Here is a 12,053-nt window from a genome sequence, read left to right on the forward strand (position 1 = left end):
GTGAGCACCTCATTGCCCCACCCTTCCTCCTTGTGCTCGATCAAGGAGATCATCCTCCATAACGCACGTTGGTCTTCAACGATGTCTTTGTATGCCACAGAGGGCAGGTTACCGCCAGTGACCTTCGCCACATGCTTCATGAACTCCACCGGCCTACTCCGCAAGCTTCACCGTGTACAGAGACACTAGACCATGATAGCGCGTGGCCGCACCTGTCCCTTCTCACGATAGAACAATGGAATAAACAAAAACATGAAGAAGAAAATACTACACTCGAATGTTTTTAATTTTATAAATACTGTGTCTTTGCCTCCTCTTTCTTATCTTTTTTTAATTTTGCATGTTTGGACTTCCTCCTTCTCTTTGGTTCTCTTTTTCTTAATTAATCGATGAGGCAAAACTTTTGCCTCTGTCTCGAGTAACTTGACTTATGTACTCTGCTATGTTTTGCAATAGTTCTTGAAAGATGTGTACATTATCTAAGTTAAAATCATTTGTAACACAAAAAAATACTGTCTACTTCTTCATCTAATCAGTCATGAAGACGAACAACTTATGAAATACGACACAGATCTTGCATGTAGTTAAACCGCAAGAAATTCCAGAAATCAAGTACATTATGTGCAAGAATTTATGCAATGTTTTAGAGGTAAATCAGAATTAAAACTGGGAATCAAGAAGCATTACATGATAACTCCATAAATCAAAACATATACAATCTTCTGGAAGGAAATGATTAAAAAAATACATTCTCACACTTTCTAATACGTAACAATAGTACAAGTCAAAAAGTATTATCCTTACATGATCCTGGAAGATGGTGGATCTACAGGCACTGTCAATGGCAACATGAATTTGCTTATATTCTTATTACACGATTTCCTTGTCACTCTTCTCATTGCTCATCCTGGAAGTAGCATTCAGATAGAGGATGCGACAACCCTGAATCATTGGGGCGGTTGACCTTCCTAGTTCAATTAGAACTAAAAAAATCAATGAGATAGAAAGGAGAGGAACAAGAGCAACATCGCATATTACCTTCTCAACGCCTTTTTATGCTAGTTATAATATTGGTTTTCCTGCGGTCTAGCGCCTGACAAAGACAACACAACTTCCCTGCCATGAGCCACTCTGCAGTCTGTACTGTAGTAACATAGATGGGCATAATAGAAACAATATTTGCAGGTGGTACAAGGCAAGTCTCCATGAGAATGAACATTAGAGCTGTTGCTCCCAGCCCCTCATTCGCGGGGAACATCTTTGCCACTAATTTTTTTGATCAGACACATGGAGCAACCATCGAGGGTAGAGCATGGCGGCGCGATGTATTGCCATGAAAGGGGAGAGAAGAACCACGGGATGTAGGAGAGAGGATGTCACCGGCATCTGGGTGCCGTCCGCTGCCGCCGCCGTCGCGCAATTAGGTTTCGCCGGAGAGGGAACTGATCGACGGGGGACGGGCCTGGCTTGTGCGGACTCGCGTGGCCTAGCAGGCCCTGCTGGAGTTTCTTGGCCCGATTAATGAGAGGGCTTCTAGGTCCATCTCCAGAGCAACAGCCCTGTGACGTTTGGGCTTAGCCATAACGCACGGCGTACGGGTGAAGAGTCCCAGTGATGCACAGTAGGAGGTTCAAATGATCTAGTACATCCGTTTGCGGGATCCAACGGTATAGGACATCAAATCGCTGTGAGGGGCCCTAGCTAGCTAAGTTATACTGTTTAGTAATGTAGGGAGAAAGGGTGACCGCCCTGGGCCCTGAGAGGGGTGGGCCCAAATACTTAAATGATAATAGTAACTAGTATAAATTTATATATTATATCCAAAAGATTACTGAATACATAAAAAGAGAGATCCAATGCGTAGGAGCGCAAGTTCACACGACATACTAATAGTTCATACCACATGAGAGAAAACAATCAAGTTGGTGAAGTTGAGTTTTCTTACATTGCTAGTCTCTGTGTGTGTGATGGACGTCCCAGACACCATAGTGAAATTTATGAAAGTGGTCCCAGACGTCCCAAATGTTAACTAGATTGGTGCTTTGTTGGACGTCGCAGATTTATGTGTTCAAACTAATACATAGTTTTTTATTTGAGAAATTGGCAGGAGCTCATATGCACCAAATAAAACCAAGTGAATTCTAGACGAACATAACAGATAATCAAATTATATGCAAAAGTACAACCGAGAAAATTTTATGTTGTTGATTTAAATACATGCACAAAGAAGGCACACGTTTTCAACTTATTCCTGAAGCCAATTTACAATTCACATTTGCCATGCACTATATTGAATATGCTTACTTAATATACACTAGAAACCACTATTAAGATTTTTTTAATGTGTATGATTCAGAAATGTCGGTCGTGATATTTAATAATATTTTAAAATATGAGAACACACATATAGGTCGACCAATATATGTGTATACACTGTATAATTTATGGTGTTTAAAAAATTAATTCAAGAATATTTTTGAATAAAAAAGATATTTTTTGTTACATCATATTGTTTATATTTGGTAGAAGAAAATTTCCAGTAATATACATTGGAATTCTATAACATAGAATACTATAACTATTACTCCCTCAGTAACTTAATATAAGATGTTTTTCGACACCATGGAAGTTTCATAAAACATCTTATATTAAGTTAGAGAGGGAGTATTTAGCAATATTGTTGTGTGGATAATATGATAGCTAAGTAATAGAAAATTATACTCACAAAAACTGTAATATGACACAATTAGTTTAAATAACTATAAGAGTTTAGTATAAAAATAATAGATTAAATCTCCTCGGCCCAAAAATGGGTTGGATCTACCCTAGCCATGTACACACTCCTCTCCTTTTCATTTGCTTTGTGTCCAAATTCTTCAATCTATGACTTCTTACATGAAAGTACCACTTTGATAAGAACATGTGGTGCTTACTTGAACATTGGCCATTTTCCCCAAGGTATGAGTCTTCGATGAGAATACACTCACCCAGTTGACATTCTCGAGCTCTCCTTCGTCCTGCTCTCCTTCGTCCTTATCTCAACTAGCAAAGACCACCTCGAAGGGGCTCATACGGTAGTCTTGGTGGCTACAAAACAACACATCAGTGAAGTACCAATGCGCCTTCACATCCTTTGGTTTGCATTAATTTAGTTAGAATAATAAATGTCATTATTTGGAAAAAAATAAAGAAGAAGGAAAAACAATCTTGGAATGATATTTCCTTTAGATATTTATTTTAATTGTTATATTTGGTGTTTTCATCAGATTTAAATCATTGAAAATCATATCCTATCCTCTTTCAATCCTTCGGGCCAAACGCTTACAAATGATCATGTCATGTGGGTAAAGCCAAAAAATCTTTTTGTAATAAATTATTTTGGCCAAACAACTTTTAAACCATTTTATTTTCAAAACCCTATAATACAGTTTTGAAGTGAAAGTATTTATTTTACAAAACAACATTTTATTAAAAACATTTTTGAGGTCTACTATGTATATGAACACTATTTCCTCTAGAAGTTTTAATTTCAAAGTTATCTAATTTTATCTATTTACTTTTTGAAAAGGTAGAAACGATATTGAAATAAGGAAAACATTTATTTTCTTCTAAATTTCCCAAGAAAAATAGGAAATATATTGATATTTCTATTATAAAAATCATATGTGAGTATAGTCACATGGCCATGCCCAACATTTTCCATTTCTGACATGCACTAGTGATAGCTTTGTCGCGTCGGGAACATGTAGGCTTGACATGCACCGGTGATTATGTTGTTCTTCGGTTGAGGCATGCTCTATTGTCACTTTAGGTTATCAGAGCGACCTGCCACGCCGGTATTGCCGATGTAGTTTGATCGGTCCTATGCATTGTTTAAAAAACTGAACTGGCAATTGAACAGTGAGGTTTTCGGTTCAAGTTTTTACTGGTTGTACCGGTAGCTCATCGATTCATTGGTGACAAAAAGCTAGAATATTTAAACTATTTAAAAAAATTCAACCCCACATCAAATGAATACATATATTGGATGTAAACCATTATGAGTACCTCTGAGAGATTGATCCGGCGAGTCTTGAGATTGACGAAGTCACCATAGGTGCCTTGCTATCGACGGGGACGTCACCTCCTACTGAAATAATATTTCGCTTTAGGAGACACAATGCGTCAAACATGGGTTTTAATCTCCGATGGGTTTGGGGTATAACCGCCCTCCTAACTATACGACCACATGTTGTTTCTCATCAAATTGCTACGTTTTGACTACACATGCTTTCTTGCATCTGTTCACCGGAGAACAAAGAACATGTCACTTGACCAAATCACATGCAACAATATTTTTAGGTCATGTACCTATAAACGATGTGAGTATGCTTGGGTTGTATCCAAAACCTACTTATAGCGGCGAATCAGGTGTAGTTTAGTTGATTAGTTTTTTGATGGTTGAACATGTCCAACTGAGTTCAAGTCTTAGACTTGTCGCGGATGCTTGCATTGCATACATGTGAAGTGTTGGTATTGCGCTTCACAAAGATCTACTCTAGCAATTATTTCGTAGTGACCAAACTAATGTTTCACATGCATATACTTCTCTATTTATGGTAGTTTGTTTCGTTCTCAATATTGACTTAATCACATGAAAGCAAGAAAGCCTTGAACACGTTTTTGGAGCTTCAAACCATGTAATACGATTTGTAGGTTAGTTTCAATGGTGTGACCACATTTTACATGTTTAGCCTGTAAAATCGATAGAATTATGTGGTCAGTCATACATATTTGTTGATTTTGTGCAAATCTAAATCTCTCAACGGCGCCATCTTCTCCTATGATAACACCAACTATGATTTAAGGGGCACTAGAGTGAAGATGAAAGGTGGACATAGCGAGGCCTCCTCCATCTCGGATGAGAGGAGGATGATCACTGCATTTCATTCTCCTTAATGTTACCTAGTCTAAAGGAAAGTAAGCTAATGAACCCAAGTCGGCTCTCAAAAAAGGTGTACGTGGTTGGGGCGTGACGAAATGGCCCCCGAGTTCATCTGCTCCTCGGGTGAATAGTAAAATAAATAAATAAAATACTAGAAAAGATGTTCAAGTGCGTGATGTTCATGCCAAATTTGGTGGCGTTTGAACATCTGAGTAGCTCTCGAGAAAAAAACAAATTTGAGGTCTGTGAGAAAGTTTACTGTTTGAACCCAATTTATTTTTATTTTTGCCAATAGCTACTTAGATGTCCAAATACCACGAAATTTGGCATGGACATCACACACTCGAACATCTACCATTCATTTTTTAGATTGTTTTTAGTTTTTATAGTATTTTTGTACTGTTCATCAAGATTAGACGAGCTCAGGCTCAGACTTGGATATTCATACGCGATTGCTCATACTCTCAGGTTTGGTGCACTTGGTCTATTCAAGTAAGAAATGTAAGAATTTCTTTGATTCGGTCCATTTTGCACCCTGTATATATCTCTCGCAGTTGGTCCACTTAACATCATCATTCATTTAAACACCTAAAAGAGCAAAACGAGGCTAGCCTACACTCTAAGATAGTTGGGAGCAATGTTGTTGATGGCTATTAAATGAGAGGATATGCCCAAAGCATAGAAAAAAATTATAGACCCCCCCTCCGCGCCGCCTCCTCTGAGGCGACTCGAGGACGAACTCTAGCCTCCCCGCCTGTCTCGTCCTCGTCTCTCCCCTCTCCGCCGCTGCCAGAGGTGCTCACCGGCGCGGCCGCGTGGCACCGGTGAAGGTGGCTGCGGGGATCCGAGCGGCTCCATTGTGGGTGGAGTGCCTCGGTTTCCAGGGCGGTGGCCCTGGGTGGTGGCGCGTTGCGCGGCCTGTGCGGCGGGCAGCGCCGGTGGGTGCAGGTGGGCCTCTTCCCCGGCTGTGTGGGCGACGGGGAGGTCGTGGGCGTCGGCTGCCACGACGGCCCCCCGCTAGTTGCTGGATTGCCATGTAGAAGCTTATCCTCGACCCCGATCTACTCCGTTCTGCTGTGGATCTGACCCCTAGTGGCTCCGACCGCCGTCCTCGGGTGCCGGTGCTTCGGATCTGGTGGCTGGAGGCAGATCCGGAGGAATCCCTTGGTCGGAGGAGCGCACACACCGAAGGCGGCGCCTTTCATTGTTGTCCCCTTGTTTAAGGCTTCGGCGAGGATCCCCTTCCTCCCACCCCTCCCTGGAGCTAAGGTAAAAGCCATAGACCCCCCTGTTCCAGGCGACAACGGCATCGTGGTGGCGTGATCCTTCCTGAAGGTGTTGTTTGGAGGCTGCTCGAGCGGTGGTGATGTTGGCGGCGGTTCGATGACGGCGTGTGGCGGCCAGGCTTCATCTTCGGCACCTGCTCGATTCTTAGTGTGGATGGTCCCGACCGTCTGTGTGAGGGGATCGATGTCCCTCTCGGCGCCTGTGGTTTCCGGCGATTCCTAACCTCGACCGATGTATTGTGCTGCCATTCTCGGCCTTCTCCGTGGTTCGGCGCCTTCATTCGACATCTCTCGTCTGACGTTCTATCTTGCCGCTCTCGGTGACGGTGCTTGGGTGGTTGTGTCCCTGTTGTGTGTGGGTTTGCTCCTATTGTCTCCCCTTGGGTAGCTTGGTCACCTTGATTTGGGTTCTTGGGGAACCACTCTGCTGGTCGCCGGTGCGACACCCATCGAGCCTGGGTGAAAGGGTGGTGGCCTGCTACCTCTTGAGCACTGCATTGGATTTCCCCGAAGAGGAGAGGATGATGCAGCAATGTAGCGTAAGTATTTCCCTTAGTTTTTGAGAACCAAGGTATCAATCCAGTAGGAGGCTACGCGTTAGTCCCTCGTACCTACACAAAAACAATAGCTCAACACAACCAACGCGCTTATGGGTTGTCAATCCCTTCACGGTCACTTACGAAAGTGAGATCTGATAGAGATGATAAATAATATTTTTGGTATTTTTGATATAGAGATGCAAAGTGAAAAGTAAAAGGCAGAGTAAAAAGCAAAGCAATAATAAAAGTGATGGAGATTGATATGATGTGAAAGAGACCCGGGGGCCATAGGTTTCACTAGTGGCTTCTCTCAAGAGCATAAGTATTCTACGGTGGGTGAACAAATTACTGTTGAGCAATTGATAGAATTGAGCATAGTTATGAGAATATCTAGGTATGATCATGTATATAGGCATCACCTCCGAGACAAGTAGACCGACTCCTGCCTGCATCTACTACTATTACTCCACTCATCGACCGCTATCCAGCATGCATCTAGAGTATTAAGTAAGAAATAGAGTAACGCCTTAAGCAAGATGACATGATGTAGAGGGATAGTTTCATGCAATATGATAAAAACCCCATCTTGTTATCATCGATGGCAACAATACAATACGTGCCTTGCTGCCCCTTCTGTCACTGGGAAAGGACGGCGCAAGATTGAACCCAAAGCTAAGAACTTCTCCCATGGCAAGAAAAACCAATCTAGTAGGCCAAACCAAACTGATAATTCGAAGAGACTTGCAAAGATAACCAATCATACATAAAAGAATTCAGAGAAGATTCAAATATTATTCATAGATAGACTTGTTCATAAATGCACAATTCATCGGTCTCAACAAACACACCGCAAAAAGAAGATTACATCAAATAGATCTCCACGAGAGAGGGGGAGAACATTGTATTGAGATCCAAAAAGAGAGAAGAAGCCATCTAGCTACTAACTATGGACCCGTAGGTCTGAAGTCAACTACTCACACTTCATCGGAGGGGCTTTGATGATGATGTAGAAGCCCTCCGTGATCGATTCCCCTTCCGGCGGAGCTCCGGGACAGGCCCCAAGATGGGATCTCGTGGATACAGAAAGTTGCGGCGGTGGAATTAGGTTTTTGGCTCCGTCCCCGATCGTTTGGGGGTAAGTAAGTATATATAGGAGGAAGGAGTACGTCGGTGGAGCTTCGAGGGGCCCACGAGGCAGGGGGCGCGCCCTAGGGGTGGAGGGCGGCACGCCCTCCACCCTCGTGACCACCTCGTGGCTTTCTTGATGGAGGGTCCAAGTCTCCTGGATCTTATCTGATGAGAAAATCACGTTTCCGAAGATTTCATTCCGTTTGGACTCCGTTTGATATTCTGTTTCTCCGAAACACTGAAATAGGCAAAAAAACAGCAATTCTGGGCTGGGCCTCCGGTTAATAGGTTAGTCCAAAAAATAATATAAAAGTGGAAAATAAAGCCCAATATGGTCCAAAACAGTAGATAATATTGCATGGATCAATCAAAAATTATAGATACGTTGGAGACGTATCAAGCATCCCCAAGCTTAATTCCTGCTCGTCCTCGAGTAGGTAAATGATAAAAAGAGAATTTTTGATGCGGAGTGCTACTTGGCATAATTTTAATGTAATTCTTCTTAATTGTGGTATGAATACTCAGATCCGAAAGATTCAAGACAAAAGTTCATATTGACGTAAAAATGATAATACTCCAAGCATACTAACTAATCAATTATGTCTTCTCAAAATAACATGGCCAAAGAAAGTTCATCCCTACAAAATCATATGGTTTAGTCATGTTTCATTTTCGTCACACAAGAATGCTATTATCATGCACAACCCAGATGACAAGCCAAGCAATTGTTTCATACTTTAGTAATCTCAAACCTATAAACTTTCGCGCAATATATGAGCGCGAGCCGTGGACATAGCACCATAGGTGGAATAGAATATAATGAGGGGGTTATGTGGAGAAGACAAAAAAGGAGGAAGTCTCACATCAACGAGGCTAATCAATGGGCTATGGAGATGCCCACCGATTGATGTTAATGCAAGGAGTAGGGATTGCCATGCAACAGATGCACTAGAGCTATAAATGTATGAAAGCTCAACAAAAGAAACTACTGGGTGTGCATCCTACTTGCTTTCTCACGAAGACCTAGGGCACTTGAGGAGGCCCATTGTTGGAATATACAAGCCAAGTTCTATAATGAAAAATTCCCACTAGTATATGAAAGTGATAACATGAGAGACTCTCTACTATGAAGATCATGGTGCTACTTTGAAGCACAAGTGTGGTAAAAGGATAGTAACATTGTCCCTTCTCTCTTTTTCTCTCATTTTTTTTTGGGCCTTCTCTTTTTTTATGGCCTTTCTCTTTTTTTATTTATTCCTCACTTGGGACAATGCTCTAATAATGATGATCATCACACTTCTATTTATTTACAACTCAATGATTACAACTCGATACTAGAACAAGGATGACTCTATATGAATGTCTCCGGCGGTGTACCGGGATATGCAATGAACCAAGAGTGACATGTATGAAAGAATTATGAATGGTGGCTTTGCCACAAATACTATGTCAACTACATGATCATGCTAAGCAATATGACAATGATGAATGTGTCATGATGAACGGAATGATGGAAAGTTGCATGGCAATATATATCGGAATGGCTATGGAAATGCCATAATAGATAGGTATGGTGGCTGTTTTGAGGAAGATATAAGGAGGTTTATGTGTGAAAGAGAGTATCATATCATGGGGTTTGGATGCACCGGCGAAGTTTGCGCCAACTCTCGATGTGAGAAAGGGCAATGCACGGTACCGAAGAGGCTAGCAAGAATGGAAGGGTGCGAGTGCGTATAATCCATGGACTCAACATTAGTCATAAAGAACTCACATACTTATTGCAAAAATCTACAAGTCATCAAAAACCTCGGCACTGCGTGCATGCTCCTAGGGGGATAGATTGGTAGGAAAAGACCATCGCTCGTCCCCGACCGCCACTCATAAGGAAGACAATCAAATAACACCTCATGTTTCAAATTTGTTGCATAACGTTTACCATACGTGCATGCTACGGGACTTGCAAACTTCAACACAAGTATTTCTCAATTTCACAACTACTCAACTAGCATGACCTTGATATTATTACCTCCATATCTCAAAACAATCATCAAGCATCAAACTTTTCTTAGTATTCAACACACTCATAAGAACATTTTATTATTAATCTTACATACCAAGCATATTAGGATTTTAAGCAAATTACCATGCTATTAAGACTCTCAAAATAATCTAAGTGAAGCATGAGAGATCAATAGTTTCTATAAAACAAATCCACCACCATGCTCTAAAAGATATAACTGAAGCACTAGAGCAAAATTATATAACTCAAAAGATATAAGCGAAGCACATAGAGTATTCTAACAAATTCCACATTATGTATGGCTCTCTCAAAAGGTGTGTACAGCAAGGATGATTTTGGTAGACTAACAAGCAAAGACTCAAATCATAAAAGACGCTCCAAGCAAAACACATATCATGTGATGAATAAAAATATAGCTCCAAGTAAAGTTACCGATAGAAGTAGACGAAAGAGGGGATGCCTTCCGGGGCATCCCCAAGCTTTGGCTTTTAGGTGTCCTTAGATTATCTTGGTGGTGCCATGGGCATCCCCAAGCTTAGGCTCTTGCCACTCCTTGTTCCATAATCCATCAAATCTTTATCCAAAACTTGAAAACTTCACAACACAAAACTTAAAGTAGAAAATCTCGTGAGCTCCGTTAGCGAAAGAAAACAAAAGACCACTTCAAGGTACTGTAATGAACTCATTCTTTATTTATATGGGTGTCATACCTACTGTATTCCAACTTCTCTATGGTTCATAAACTATTTTACTAGCCATAGATTCATCAAAATAAGCAAACAACACACGAAAAACAGAATCTGTCAAAAACAGAATAGTCTGTAGTAATCTGTAGCTAGCGCAAGATCTGGAACCCCAAAAATTCTAAAATAAATTTCTGAACGTGAGTAATTTATCTATTAAACATCTGCAAAAATAATTAACTAAATATAACTTTCCAAATAAAAATTACTGCAGTTCTCGTGAGCGCTAAAGTTTCTGTTTTTTACAGCAAGTTCAACAAGACTTTCCCCAAGTCTTCCCAACGGTTCTACTTGGCACAAACACTAATTAAACACAAAAAACACAACCAAAACAGAGGCTAGATAAATTATTTATTACTAAACAGGAGCAAAAAGCAAGGAATAAAAATAAAATTGGGTTGCCTCCCAACAAGCGCCATCGTTTAACGCCCCTAGCTAGGCATAACAAGCAAGAATAGATCTAGGTATTGCCATCTTTGGTAGGTAATCCATAAGTGGCTCTCATGATAGATTCATATGGCAATTTTATTTTCTTTCTAGGGAAGTGTTCCATGCCCTTTTTTAATGGAAATTGAAATCTAATGTTCCCTTCCTTCATATCAATAATTGCACCAACCGTTCTAAGGAAAGGTCTACCGAGAATAATTGGGCAAGAAGGATTACAATCTATATCAAGAACGATAAAATCTACGGGCACATAATTCCTATTTGCAACAATAAGAACATCATTAATTCTTCCCATAGGTTTCTTAATAGTGGAATCCGCAAGATGCAAGTTTAGAGAGCAATCATCAAAATCACGGAAATCTAGCAAATCACACAAAGTTTTGGGAATAGTAGAGACACTAGCACCCAAATCACACAAAGCATAAAACTCATAATCTTTAATTTTAATTTTAATAGTAGGTTCCCACTCATCATAAAGTTTTCTAGGGATATAAACTTTCAACTCAAGTTTTTCTTCATAAGTTTGCATCAAGGCATCAACGATATGTTCGGTAAAGGCTTTATTTTGACTATAAGCATGAGGAGAATTTAGCACGGATTGCAACAAGGAAATACAATCAAATAAAGATCAATTTTCATAATTAAATTCCTTGAAATCCAATATAGTGGGTTTAGCAACATCTAAGGTTTTATTTCTTTTAATCCCACTTTTATCAATTTCATCATCAAGATCTAAATACTCTGAATTCTTAGAACGCCTTCTAGGTAAGGGTGGATCATATTCAGTTTTATCAAGATTTATATTGCAAAACAAAGATTTAATAGGAGAAACATCAATAACTTTTAGATCTTCATCTTGATTTTCATAGGAATTGGGTTTAGCGGCCATCTTATTTACTAAGGTAGCTTGCATATCCGAAATTTCAGCAGTTAATTTTTCAAGACGAGAAATTTGGGATCTTATAC

The sequence above is a fragment of the Triticum urartu genome, chromosome 3A, assembly GCF_056163025.1.
Source record: "Triticum urartu cultivar PI428250 chromosome 3A, HENAU_Tu73, whole genome shotgun sequence".
Taxonomy (NCBI): domain Eukaryota; kingdom Viridiplantae; phylum Streptophyta; class Magnoliopsida; order Poales; family Poaceae; genus Triticum; species Triticum urartu.